Here is a 12102-nt window from a genome sequence, read left to right on the forward strand (position 1 = left end):
TGTGGTTGGGGGAGGGGAGATTTTGAAGCTTGTGAAGTCCACATTGATACCATTGGGCTGCAGGGTTCCCAAGCGAAATATGAGATGCTGTTCCTGCAACCTTCGGGTGGCATCGTTGTGGCACTGCAGGAGGCCCAGGATGGACATGTCGTCCAAGGAGTGGGAGGTGAAATGGTTGTGACTGGGAGGTACAGTTGTTTAGTGTGAAACGAGCGTAGGTGTTCCACAAAGCAGTCTCCAAGCCTCCGCTTGGTTTCCCCGATGTAGAGGAGGCCACAACGGGAACAGCGGATACAGTATACCACATTAGCAGATGTGCAGGTGAATATCTGTTTGATGTGGAAGGTCTTCTTGGGGCCTGGGATGGGGGTGAGGGGAGAGGTGTAGGGGCAGGTGTAGCACTTCCTGCGGTTGCAGGGAGAAGTGCCGGGGGTGGTGGGGCTGGTGGGGAGTGTGGAGCGGACAAGGGAGTCACGGAGAGAGTGGTCCCTCCGGAAAGCAGATAAGGGTGGGGAGGGAAAAATGTCTTTGGTAGTGGGGTCGGATTGCAGTTGGCGGAAGTGTCGGAGGATGATGCCGGAGGTTGGTGGGGTGGTACGTGAGGACAGGGGAATTCTGTTTTGGTTGTTATTGCGGGGAGAGGGTGTGAGGGATGAGTTGCGGGAAATGCGAGAGACACGGTCGAGGGTGTTTTCGACCACTATGGAGGGGAAGTTGCGGTCCTTGAAAAACAAGGACATCTGGGATGTCCGGGAGTGGAATGCCTCATCTCGGGAGCAGATGCAATGGAGGCGAAGGAATTGGGAAGAGGTGATGGCCTTTTTGCAGGAAGGTGGGTGAGAGGAGGTGTACTCTGGGTAGCTATGGGAGTCGGTAGTCTTGAAATGGATATCGGTTTCCAGGTGGTTGCCAGAGATGGAAATGGAGAGGTCCAGGAAGGAGTGAGTGGTATCAGAAATGGTCCAGGTGAACTTAAGGTTCGGGTGGAAGGTGTTGGTGAAGTGGATGAACTGTTCAAGCTCCTCGTGGGAGCACGAGGCGGCGCCGATACAGTCATCAATGTAACGGAGGAAGAGGTGGGGGATAGGGCCAGTGTAGCTTCGGAAGAGGGATTGTTCCACGTAACCTACAAAGAGGCAGGCATAGCTTGGGCCCATGCGGGTACCCATGGCCACCCCCTTTGTCTGTAGCAAGTGGGAGGAATTGAAAGAGAAGTTGTTGAGGGTGAGGACGAGTTCGGCTAAGCGGATAAGGGTGTCAGTGGAGGGGGACTGGTCGGGCCTGCGGAACAGGAAGAAGCGGAGGGCCTTTAGGCCATCTGCATGGGGAATTCAAGTATATAGGGACTGGACGTCCATGGTAAAGATGAGGTGTTGGGAACCAGGGAATCAGAAGTTTTTGAGGAGGTGGAGGGCTTGGGTGGTGTCAAGGACGTAGGTGGGGAGTTCCTGGACCAAGGGGGAGAAAATGGAGTTGAGATAAGTGGAGATGAGTTCGGTGGGGCAGGAGCAGGTGGAGACAATGGGTTAACCAGGGCAGTCAGGTTTGTGGATTTTGGGAAGGAGATAGAAACGGGCGGTGTGGGGTTGGGGAACGATGAGTTTGGATGCTGGGAGGTCACCTGAGGTGATGAGGTTGTGGATGGTTTGGAAAGTTGAATGTGGTAGTTTCATGCCCATTAAAATCATTGCCAAGCACCATTTTATTAGAATGAAACGAGTTTCAGAATACTGTCACTCAGGAACAATGGGGGCCTGTAATTTAAGGGCTTGCTGAGTGGGATTTACTGCTGTAAAATCAGTTACCTATAACTAGTTGCCCCAAGCTCCACTGGTGAGTTCCTGAGGAACCTGATCCTGTATTGCATTTTGCCTTTATGCAGGTCTTAAAATATATAGCAATTTCACTCACAGTTATCACAAAATGAGAAGCAAGAAGAAAGTTTACAAGTTGAAATATCTAAGTTACTAAACAAAAAAGAAGACATGACCCATTAGTCAGCATCCCCAGTTCTCTGTTGAAAGTGAAGTAACCAAAAAGATGGATGATGGCAGAGTGGTAGATTTTGTTTGCTTGGACTTTCGTAAAGCATTTGACAAGGTTCCGCATGGTAGACTAATTAGTAAAGTTAGATCACATAAAATTCAGGGTGAGCTTGCCCACTGGACACAAAATTGGCTTTATGGTAGGAGACAGAGGTTGGTGATAGAGGGTTGCTTTTCAGACTGGAGGCCTGTAACCGGTGGTGCTCCACAGGTATCGCTATTGGGTCCACTTTAGTCTGTGATTTATATAAGTGATTTCGATGAGAATATAGGAGGCATGGTAGTAAATTTGCAGATGACACCAAAATTGGTGGTATAGTGGACAGTGAAGAAGATTATCTCAGAGTACAAAGAGGTCATGATCAATTGGATCAATGGCTGAGGAGTGACAGATAGAGTTAAATGTGGAAAAATGTGAGGTACTGCGTTTTGGTAAAACAAACAAGGGCAGGATTTGTACAGTTAAGTGTAGGGCCCTGGGCTGTGTTGTAGATAGACCTAAGGGTTCAGGTACATAATCCTTTGGAATTTGCATCACAGGTAGATAAGGGTGGTTAAAGTGGCATTTGGCACACTTGCCTTCATTGCTCAGGTCTTTGAGTATAGGAGTTAGGACACCATGTTGAGGTTGTACAGGATGTTATTGAGGCCTCTTCTGGCGTGTTGTGTTCACTTCTGGTCACCTTGTTATGGGAAAGATATTATTAAACTGGAGAGGGTTCAGAAGAGATTTATGAGAATGTTGCTGGGAATGGAGGGTTGGAGATATAAAAATAGACTGGAAAGATTGGTACTTTTTCCACTGGAGTGTAGAAGGTTGAAGGGTGACCTTATTAAGGTTTATAAAATCATGACAGGCATAGATAAGATAAATGGGAAGAGTCTTTTCCCTAGGTCAGTGGAGTTCAAAACTAGGGAGCATATTTTAAGGTGAGAGCAGAAAGATTTAAAAAGAACATGGGGCAACTTTTACTTTAACAGGGAAAATGATTTGTGTGTGAAATGAACTGCCAGAGAAAGTGGCGGATGCAGGTACAGTTACAATATTTAAAAGACATTTGGATAAATTCATGGATAAGAAAGATTTGGAGTGATATTGGCCTAGCACAGACAAATGGGACTAGTTCCATCTGGGAACACAGTCGGCATTGACTGGTTGAAGCAAAGGGTTTATTTCCATGCTGTATGACTCTGACGATTTGTGGAGAGAGAAACAGAGTTAATTGGTAGAATTTTACAAGCCCCCTGGTGGTGTGTTGTATATTGTCGGCTCAGTAAAATTGTGCAAGGTCAGATCAAAATAGTTCTCCAATGAAGTCCCACTAACCAATCATTCCACCTCTGCGTGCTGTCTGGCTCCCATTTCAAGGTAGTCAGAAGCCAATTTGCAAAACAGTAAAGACTATTTTACGGGGTCATTGAAAGTGAGGGTAAACCCTCCAGGTTCATGTTTGCAGGCTCCTTTGGGCAGCATGGGGTTCCCATTGGAATCAGAGGACAATTGTCAATTTGTTCTTCTATTCACGAAAACAATTTGTGGCAAAGAACAAAAATCAAGCGACAAGTCCACCTCAGACTAAACAAAAACAAATTTACAATGCAAGATGCAGTGTAACAGACATACATCCAGATGCCACAATCAAACACAAAGGAAACTCAATACTTCAGATAACTCATCGTGATCAGTGCCAGGAGAAATGATATAAAACTTTCAAACAACTCATGAAGTTGATATTTACTGAGGATGAAAAGTTTTGAGAGCATTATGGAGATGTCTTTTTTTTTTGCGGACTCTCAATCCCTCACTGTAATGTAATAACGCCACAAATGAATTCATGCTGCTTCTTTGGAATTTCCTCTGTTCTTCTGCTGAAGTTGTCTCAGATGAGTGGAAGAGCCTAATGGAAGTCTATTACCCTTCATCCTCCTGAACCCTGTACCTTGCAATTTTCTGAGAATTAATACTTTCAGAATCAGGGCTGACTCACAATAAGATGCAAAATGTACACTGGAGCAAAATCAACAATTACCAATGACCATTCATAAATTCCAGTTCTTTGGAATAAGCAGTTCTGCCACCAGGTACACTGAACCTATCGTTTTCCCAAGCAACTCCCAGGATGTTGGCGCAGAATTTCCTTCAAGGTTTGTATCTGTACATTATAAAGTTGCCTATCTAGAGCTTTGATCTTGCCATCGAAAACTTCATCAATGTTGTCTTATCCTTTGAAAATGAGCTGTGATTTACTACATAATAAATGTACACAACTATTTTCTACATAATTGCCATACAATGACATTCTTGTGGCCTGATATAATCAATTTTTGCCACAAAATTGGAACCCAGACGTCAGAGTGAAAATCAGATCTCCAAGTCCACATTTGCTCTTCAATTTTACTACAAGCAATTTTCTGATTGATTGCCTGCATACTTAACATTTAATTAAGGCTGGTGGGAGATTGTGTCAAGCTGGACAGCCATTAGGCAAGGCTTCTGATTTTCATTGTAATGAATATATAGTCATTTGAATGGATGCGCCAGAGGATTTTTCTGCTGGGAGTTTATGACTCCAAGATTAGCTATCAGGGATGTTCATTTGGGCATTAATCAAGCTTTGGCGTCCACCATCACCTTAGACATTGAAAATCTGAGGAAAACCGGACTAGAGTGTGAATTACATCACAGAACTCTTACAGTCTGCTCCCCCACAGAACAATGGGAATTTTGCATTGCAGTATGGTGGCAACAGTGTCTCAACGCAGCACTGCATGTTGTCTTCTCTTAGGGTGATGACATATCTTTTCCCAATCATTGTCTTAACAAATACCCATCTTGGCATCAGAAAACTGGATCAAACTGCCCCAGCCGATAGCAAAATGACATCTTTTGTTGTTGGGTAATCCCAAATCTCATCTCCTGGAGTTCATCACAACAATCATCTCAGGAACTATCGCCTAAACATCAGCAGCTTTTCCCTTCCTGTGCCTTCTCCTTCTGATTTGAAAATACAAAACAATTAAATGAGACATTACACCTTACACCTGGGTGGAAATTGTCTAGGTAAGTAAAACGTTATATAATTTGAGATTATGACTTTAGCTGGAGAGTTCTGATGTTATAAAGTCAGGAACAATGTAAAACAATAATAATCAGTGGTCCAGGTTTCTTTATTAGGTGGAAGGTGTGGAGAAAAACCATAGAAGCAACATAGTTTGGATTGTAAATAGGAGATTGATACTGGGGACGAAATAGTTTAATTGAAATGCACAGTATATGATAATTGATGGAGAGATGTAGAAGCAGTTGTAGCTCTCCCAATTCAGTTTGATCTTTGGGACCATCTAGTTCTTGAAGTCCATCTTGATGATAAACACTTTATAGCCTTACCTATTGAGTTTCAAAACTGGACTTGAGAGCTACTGACACCCATCCCATTAGCTGCATGATTGCCAACATTACTTTACAGAAGATAGTGGGCTACAGGAATATTATTGTATGGAAATTATGTAGAAACCAGTTGTACACATTCACTATGTAGCAAAGCATAGTACATTTTCAAAGGAGAAGATTCATACGGTTGGGGTAAAAAAGAAAATAATTGTTTTCATTGGAAAGCCATCAGTAAGATCAATGCAGAAATCAATTCAAATATCTAGAAAATTTCTGAATAAATATAATTTAGGAAATCCAGGCCGTTGTTTTAAATAGAATTAGTTCCTCATCCATCTAAAGAAGAATGTACTGTAAGATAAATTTGACTTACAAAGTACAGTAATTGCTCAGGATAATCGATTATAAGCACCTCCAGTTTAATCTTGACTATCAACAGCTCACTCCATATAAAACCTGTAAAAGTTGTTGCACCTGAGCAAGATGTTCATATGATTTTACAACATGTGCTCCAAACTGATCAAATTGATTCTTGGTAGCATATTTATTCTAGTACTATCCATCATCCCCTGGAGAGAAAATGGGAGGTTGGGACACGATGAGAAGCATTTTCCAAATTCGGAGTGCCAGAAAAGATTTGTCTTAATAATACCCAAAGAGCTGTTGACAGATTGTTATTCAGGAGTAGTTTATCTCTTGTCATGCACATTGAAAATGCAGGTTTAAAAGTGTCAGTGTAAAAATAGAAAAGACACATTCATCCATAATGGAACATTCAGTTTCCACACCTTGCCCCTCATATCCTATGCTGTTCAATTAAAAGGTTTGCATGTAGAGTTCATCCACAGCATCATCATTGTCTAAAGGTGTCACATCTGAAAAAATTACCTTGGATGTGTTATGCCTCAGATGCTGCACCTCCAAAACATATTACATCATGAACAGATATAACCATTTATTTGTCAACCTATTTGCTTAGCTAACCATAAATGAATTGAAAGCTCCAATTATAAGAATCATGTCTTTTTATTTTGCGGTTTTTTTTAAAAGAACTGCAGACTGAAATGAGAAAGAGCTTTGTTAAACAGTGTTTGAAAGAGTGGCTATAGTTATGAAAAGCAAAGAACCTGATATTCATGGCAAGCATCATAAACAACTGTTTGAATAAGCAGTAATTAGAGTTTGAGATACAGATGATTTGGAGCTGAGGGGGTATACAGATGCAATAAGAAGTTGATTGGTTTATGGACTAATGACTAGTTATGAATGATTTTTGAATGGCCACAACTCTGTGATTTGTTCTCAGGTATCTGAACAGCTTCAAGCTGGAAACAAGTTAGAGAGAAATATGTGTTCACTTCTTTTGCAGGTCAGGAACAGTGTCTCTGTTCTCTGCAATTAAAACCTGCTGCAAACCTGAAGTAGACCAGTTTCTCTTTGCAATAACAGTTGTTGTAAGCTGTGACTTTTAACTGATAAGTGAGGGGCATTTTAATGAGTGAATTGACCACCTTCTGTCTTTTACTAACCAATGGAAGTATCTGGAGAAAGACAACTGAAACAATATACTGACCAGAAAAGGTAAGGTCATAAGCATCACCTCAACAACTGAACATGAGATCAAAGACTGCTGAACTGTCTTTCCCATTTTTCCCCACTGCCAATTATCTATTTTATCCCATCAATTTATCTCTGTATATGAAATGGGTGTTTATAAGTGAATTAGAGTTTTTAAATTAGTAGTTATATGCTAGTGGTTTGTAAACTTTTACCTCTAGCTAGAGCCTAATTATTTGTAATAAACAGTAATTCTTGTTCAGTACAGAAAGCTGGTCAATGCTTTCTATCAACCTGGTTCTGAAGACCAGGTAATTGGGGAATTTTGCGTACTTTATGAAATCTTTAACATTTATGATGACTCTGGGAATAGCAGTGCTTTATTTCTAGCTACCCTTGAGAGTCGTAACACAATGAAGAATGAGTAAACCATAAGATGAAGGGCAGAAATAGTCCGTTGAGTTTGTTCCACCATTCAATGAGCTCATGGCTAATCGAATAATCTGCATCTCCATTTCCCTGCCTTTTTCCTGTAATGTTTGATTCCACTACTGATTAAAAAAATTTGTCTATCTCGGCCTTGAACATACTTAACAACCCAATCTCAACCATGTGTGGTAATTAATCCACAAAATCACTACCATTTAAGAGAAAAAAAAATCCTCCTTATCTCTGCCTTAAAAGGGTAATGCCTTCATCTGAGATTATGCCCTTTGAGACTAGATTCTCCCAAAGGGTAAACCAATCTTTTTGCCTTTAATCTGTCAAGTCTCCTAAGAATCTTGTGTATTTCAGTAAGTTTGCCTCTCGTTCTTCTAAACTCCAATGAGTGCAGGTCCACCCACTCAATTTGTCTTCATAAAACAATCCCTCCATACCTGGTATCAGCCTAATAAACCTTCTCTAGACTGCCTCCAATGCCAATATAGTTTTCTTTAGATAATGGGCACAAAATTGTTCACCAGTTCTGACCTGTATAGTTTTAGCAGGACGTCCCAATCTTTTATTCTCCATTCCCTTTGAAATAAAGGCCAATATTGCACTGGATTTTCCCTTTAATTGCTTAATGTATATGGACAAGGACATGCACAAGGACTCCCAAATCCCTCTATTCTATACTTTTCTGCAGTCTTCTTCATTTAAATAATATTCACCGCCACTATTCTTCCTGCCAAAGTTCATAATCACACTTTTTCCCACATTATATTGCATCTTAACTTGTTGATATCGCTTCATCATCCTCAAAACTTGCCTTCCTACTTTGTGCCATCTGCAATCTTGGCTACAGTACATTTGCTTTCCTCATCTAAGCAACTGAACGTAATCACAATAGGCTGCCAATGTACATTTAACAAAAGATTATGGAAGTTTATTACACACAAAAAAAAACAAGCATGAGCAATGCTATACTCTACAAGAAATATTTGCAATTCAGTGCTTTTCCCCCCATAACAAATTTATTGACACTCAAATCTCACTGAAGTGTCATCCCTATCTTCATACAAAAGCATCTCATTCAGCTGGCATTCTTGTAATCAATTTCTTTGTGGCAAAGTTCTATGTATTCAGTCATTGCTTTTTCTTTTGTTAATGTCTCTTCCTGAGAACCTTAAGCAAACTGCTAGTTCAGTCAAAAGTGAGGGGGAAGTCTTTTTGACACAGAGGGTGGTTTTCGTGAGGAATGAACTTTCTGCGGAAGTGCTAGATGTGGGTACAATTACAATATTTAAAAAACACTTGGATAAGTACATGAATAGGAAAGGTTTGGAGGGAAATGTGCCAGCAGCAGTTAGGTGGGGCTAGTTTAGCTTGGGATTATGTTTGGCATGGACTGGTTGGGCCAATGGGTCCGTTCCCATGCTGTATGACTCTATGTGTTTATTAAATTCATTACTCTAATAGCCCTATGGGATGTCTTCCTCTCTGATACCTCAACAGCCTCTATTTCTGGAGCTCTCCTTTTATTGACCTCTAAACCAGTCAAATTTGTTTATAGCCCAGACTGTTTGAAAACTGTTGGTAACAGCACTTCTGCTAATAGGGAACTCTCCCGTCTGAATGTAACTGTCTTACTTCTCCAGAATTCATCTGGCTTTCTGTATTATTGCACTCCTGTCTCTTGACCGTAGTAGCTTATTTTTCCTCTCTTCTGTCTTTCTTTTCCCAAATGTATCCGAATGTCCACTTCAAGGGTTTGAAGCCCTCAATAAAATGCGTGTAAACAAAACAAATCTCCAGACACCCTGGCAGAACTCTCAGAAAAAATCGAAAAATAAATCAAAAAGCCGTGCTGTCTCCTTTCTTAACAAACACAATGTAGAAATACAAACCAAGTCTATATATCATTCATGTAGAACCCAAGCTCTTGAACCTTCACCACATTAGTAACAATCCTGAAAAACAGCCATTTTTTTGACAATTTAATTAAATAAACTTCCAATATTCTAAACAAAATTCAACAAATTCCCCTTTAGTGCCTGCATTGTCCATACCTTTGCATGTCCTAATGCTGCTGTACAACACCGTCTCAGTGTCTGCATCATAACTGGTGGAGGGCTGCCAACTTTCACTGGGGGAGAGGGTAGGTGAAATTGCAAGACTTTTGAGTCACGCTGGAACTAAATGACCCAACTTCAGACAGTACTCTCTCATTACGTGTGGCAAGATTTTGGACACTGATAGAGTAACTTTGATGGAAGCATAAGCAACCATTATTCTTAAAAAGGATAGCAGCTTCATGCACCACAGTGTCACTTCCACTCCCCAGGGACACTGCCTCAGCATAGATTCTAGCATAGATTGTTGATCTATTACAAGATCATGAAAGCCCCTTTAAGTGCTGTTATCCACACCCAAGATAGCAGCAACTGAGCTTGCAAGGCTGCAGGCTGAGATTTTATGACTCAAGTCAGATTTTCCACTGCAGCACTCAAACATTGGGCTACGTACGCTGGTGCTATATCATGGCTTGATGTCTACAAATGTGTTCCTTAATTGGCAGCTATTGGCACACTGGAAAGAATAGGCTTCAAAATCTTTGCCAAGTTAGAGCTGGATTTCTCCATTCTGCTTGACAGTAGAAGTGGTTTTTTGCTAATATACCAAGCATTTCTGAGTGTATACCCATCAATCTCCTCCCTGCAATGTGGCACCTGAACTGTCATTTTCCCAGTTCTTGCTACAGTGTCAGTGAAGGTGGCATAAAGGGCAGTGAGCGCAGTAGTGGGTGAAATTCATGATTCATTTGTTAGTATTTAGTATCTGAAGACATATTTGCCCACCTTGACCATTCGTGTGATCTAATTGAATTTTTGCAACTTTGCATCCAGCTCCTTGGCAGGTAAATTGCTGGCTTAAACAGTGAGTAACTAACTGAGCTCATGGCCCTTATACTGACTGGTTAGGGCTTGCTGACACTGAAGCAAAAAGAGCCTCTCTCCTCCTGTTCATTTCCTGCACTGAGATCTCCAGTGCTACATTGGAGAACCTAGCGTTAGACTTTCTGTCCTATCATGCCGGGCAGCACGGTGGCTACAGCACCAGGGACCCGGGTTCAATTCCACCTTCGGGCAACTGTCTTTGCGGAGTTTTCACATTCTCTCCGTGTCTGCGTGGGTTTCCTCCAGGTGCTCTGGTTTCCTCCCACAGTCCAAAGATGTGCAGGCTAGGTGGATTGGCCATGCTAAATTGTCCCCAGTGTTCAGGGATGTGTAGATTAGGGGGATGGGTCTGGCTGGGATGCTGTGAGTGTTGGTGTGGACTTGTTGGGCCAAAGGGCCTGTTTCCACACTGTAAGGATTCTATGATCTATGCCACTTCAATCCACCTATGTTCATAACAAATAGTTCCAGAAGAAACTGCACTTTGACTTTATGTAGTCCAGGCTGGCTTTAAGTAGTAGAGACTAGCTTTAAGTGGTGCTAGCCTCATAGGATTCTATGCCCCTGTTGATCACTGATGTACACACACTATCAAGTAAATTAGTAGGCACTATGAATTTTTCATCCTGTCTGCATCATTACAAGCAGATGCAGAATAATTAGCCATCACAACCCCCACACCCAATTACAAACCTCATTTTTATTCCCCCGCCACCCCCCCGTTATTCCAACTCTGCATATAATTGAAAAATCTCACAGAAATAAGTGCAGAGAGAATAATTGAGGTACTTTAAAGAAAATGCAATTTCACACTTAAGTAAAATTTATACTTAGCAAGTGCTGAATTGAGTGGTTTCTATTCTTAAGCAGCAAATCAGTTACCTAATGATGTTTGTGCTTTGAATGATTTGAAAACTATATTGTTTGTGCACAACACTGTGGATTAAAATTTAATGGTAGTAAATGTATGTAATGAAAAATTGAATGGGAAAAATCTCAGAGAGAAAGTGATACAAAACTATTGTTTTCATCACATTTCAATCACAGAACTGTTAAGTCACAGAAGGAGGTTATTCAACCCATCATGTCTGCACTGGCTCTTCAGATCAGCATCATTACCAAAGCTCCAGCTTTAACAGCCCCCCTCCCCTACACCTTCTCTATACCCTTGCACACTATTTTGATCCACTCTCGAATGTCTCAATTGAACCTGCCTCTGCCACACTTCCAGGCAGTACACTCCATACGCTGACTACAATTTGTGTGAAACATAGTTTTCCTCACCTTTCATTTGCTTCATTTGCAAATTACTTCAAATCTATGCCCCCGGTTCATGATCCTTTTAGACGTGAGAAATGTTCCTCGCTAGCTACTCTGTACAGCCCTGTCATGATTTTGAAAATGTCAACCAAAACTCCTTTCAGCCTTCTTCTTTCCATGGAGAACAGTCCCAACTTCTTCGATCTATCCTCATAACTGAAATTTCTCATTCTTGGATCCATCCTTGTAAATCGTTTCTGCACTCTTTTCAACGTGTTCGCATTCTTCCAATAATGTGGTACCAGAACAGTACATAGCACCCCAGTTGAAGTCTAACAAGAGTCTTTAAAAAAGTTCAACATCACCTCCTTGCCCTTGTACTCTAGGCCCTTGTTAATGAAACGAAGGATACTGAATGCTTTACTTACTGCTCTCTCCACCTGTCCTGACCTATAGGCCTAGGTCCCTC

The sequence above is a fragment of the Rhincodon typus genome, chromosome 14 (assembly GCF_021869965.1).
Source record: "Rhincodon typus isolate 14 chromosome 14, sRhiTyp1.1, whole genome shotgun sequence".
Classification (NCBI taxonomy): Eukaryota; Metazoa; Chordata; class Chondrichthyes; order Orectolobiformes; family Rhincodontidae; genus Rhincodon; species Rhincodon typus.